This window comes from Bidens hawaiensis, unplaced genomic scaffold, assembly GCF_021521415.1.
Source record: "Bidens hawaiensis isolate Kalapana, Puna unplaced genomic scaffold, B.hawaiensis_p1.1 tig00419426_1, whole genome shotgun sequence".
Classification (NCBI taxonomy): domain Eukaryota; kingdom Viridiplantae; phylum Streptophyta; class Magnoliopsida; order Asterales; family Asteraceae; genus Bidens; species Bidens hawaiensis.
Genome location: NW_027504856.1, coordinates 434589 through 437423, shown reverse-complemented (window position 1 = coordinate 437423; position 2835 = coordinate 434589). Strand labels below are relative to the sequence as shown.

Sequence of the window (2835 nt, the reverse complement as noted above, 5' to 3'; positions counted from 1 at the left end):
CTTACACGCAGGTTCTTTTCCCAGAGTGGTCTTCTCCACCTAAGCAAACGTTTCACATGACGTGGTCTAATAGTGTAATACATATAAGCTTAAAGTGACTAAACAATTTTCATTAAAAAATTATGAAGTTAAATGAAATAGTTTGGAATGTTATTACTAGTTGGTATTATTTGTCCTCATATATTTAAATTCCATTTGTTCCCTATCTAAAATAAAAAAAATAAAAAAGGGTAAATTGACATTGTAGAATGTAGAACACATGCGTTAGGGAAGAATCATCTCTATTAGAACTTTCATTTTGTACAAAAAAGACAATATTTTCTAAGGGTGTCCAACTCAAACACCACCAGAGAAAAAAATGTACAAATTACAAGAGCACCAATAAAGAACATATATATCTCTTCTTGACAAAATAATAATAAGAACTTGTTTCTTGTCTCATGCAGCCATGGAGAACAAAGACAGAAAATCAACTTCTTGGCATGGAATGATGATGCCCATATCATGATTAAACCCGAATTCTTCCTCCGATCTTTGCAGTAGATGTTGAAACGTTGGATGATCCAAACACGATATGGAAACAATGTACCTGCTTCGTCTTTCTCCAATGTATACCACAAAATGTCCTTTTGGGACATCGTGTGGGAGGCCGCTGTCATCATTGTTCTTGCCAAAGCTAGAACACCTTCTGATGATTTTCTTAAGGGCTAGTGCCTGAGTTTGTCTATTGCATGACTTTCTTAGACCCATTGTAAAGATGGTGGTGGTTGTTATGGTGGTGTAGGTTGAGTGTTGAAGGTGGAGGTGGTGGTTGAGAAAAGGAGATGGTAAGTATATAGATATATACAATAGAGAAGGAGATTGACATAAGCATGTGGAGTGTAGGGACAGGTATTGCTCACAGGATCACTCGCCTTTGGGCTTACCCTACCATGTACCCCTGCTAGAGACATGAAGGCCCGGGTCTCCTTCGTTTTGTGGTGGTGTGTGTATATATTGCGGTTCCAACGAAAAGGACCAATATATTAAATACCACGAAAATTACTATCTACCGATCAATATTTTTTTTCATTTCTTTTAATCTTATGGTAATTATTATTACAAAAAACATAAAATACTGTATGAATTTTACGAAAATATATATATGAATCTCACACAAGTTTTTTATATATATATATATATAAATATATGAAGAAACACTAAGTGACCCCGGCAGATTACGGATAATCTGGGGGTTAAGTAGATGTTTCCCACGAGGGTTAGGTCCGGCAAAGATGGTTATTCTTCTGATGACCTGCAAAACAGACACCGTGAGCTCGTCACTGAGAAGGGGGTGTACATCTTTGTGACCACCCTCCGGCGTGAGAATCAGACTAGATTGCTCTGAATATGTGTATATTAAGAGAAATAGCTAGAGCAGATATATGATGGTATAAGATATGATATAAGATATAAGATGATTATACCATTTCAAGGTGTTGGAGTATTTATAGCCGAAGGTAGGTTTCCAAGCAGGTACAGCCAGCTGTATAATATTCCTTTTCTACCAACTGTGGGCTACGCACGTGCCATGCTGGTGGTTGGTGGGTAGGCAGCGGCCGATAGTGACATGGCCGGCCGTGTACTATTCCTTTTCCACCAACTGCAGGCTATGTACGTGCCACGACAAGGGTTGGTGAGTAGGCAGCGGTTGATAGTGACATTAAGTACTAGAGCGTGCTACTCGTCGTACTGTTGTCAGTGAGCTGTCGCTGCTTTGGTCAGATCTTGTCTATTTTGTCCATACCTTGGCAGGTATAGTACAAAAGATCCTCCAGAAGCGTACGGACTGGCTCATTTGGGCGGGAGTATTCCCGGCTTGCTCATTCCTTCTTCAGGTGACATTACTGAATTATTGAGAGTTAGTGCCTTGTGCGTGTAGCCTTGCTATTAGTGCGGGTAGCCTCCGCTGATGGCCTGTATCCGCAGCTGCGGGAACAGGCGGGGTACTTCACCATTGGGAGGCTTTTCCTGCGGGAACAACTGGCGTATGCGCGTAAGGTCTTCATCTTTCTGAGCATGGTGGGTCCTGCGGAACCAGTTGGTCTTTGCGCAGACGTCCCTCTTCAAGGTGAGTCTTGCGGGTCCAACTGGGCTCTGCTGGGACCTACCTCTTCAATATAGGATTAGATTCAAATAAGAAGTTTGATTTTCCTAAGAAGGCTAGGAAGGAGAGTATTTTAGTCTAATACTTTAATATCAAAACCCACTTACTTTAATCTCAAAACCCACTTAAATTAATTTCAAAAACCCACTTACATAAAACCCAATTACAACTTCACTCATTTCTTACAACCACCACACTCCACCGCCCACCGCCACCACAACCATCACCCACCGTCACCACCTCGCTGGAAAAGTTCCGAAAAACACAATGAAAATCACTATGAAAAACACAATCGAAACAAAAAACACAATGGAAAAATACGCTATGAAAAAAAAAACACAATTGTATGACATAATGTAAATAACACAATGGAAAAAACACAATGAAAAAAAAAACACAATGAAAAATACTATTGTATAACACAATTCGGTAAACACATTTTGTAAAAAAAAACCCACTAAATTTTTTTTAATTTTTATATTACAATATGATACTCATATAAAAGATAAAAAGACACTCGTTATTATGGTAAATTTGTTTTTCAATAAAAACGTCGTAAAAAAAAGTTATGGATGTTTTAAAATTATGGAGGAATTTGGCATGTGCCTTGCATGTGGAGAGAGAAAGTCAACAAATATGTTATTCCTTTTATGCCCTTTACCTTGTGTTCACACTTGATTTCCACCTAA

The 2835-nt window shown here is 38.8% G+C and overlaps 1 pseudogene; it reads right to left on the bottom strand.

Annotated features, from left to right (window-relative positions):
* Nucleotides 1–438: 438 nt before the first annotated feature.
* LOC143608739 (auxin-responsive protein SAUR50 pseudogene) lies at nucleotides 439–784 on the bottom strand (annotated as a pseudogene).
* Nucleotides 785–2835: the final 2051 nt, after the last annotated feature.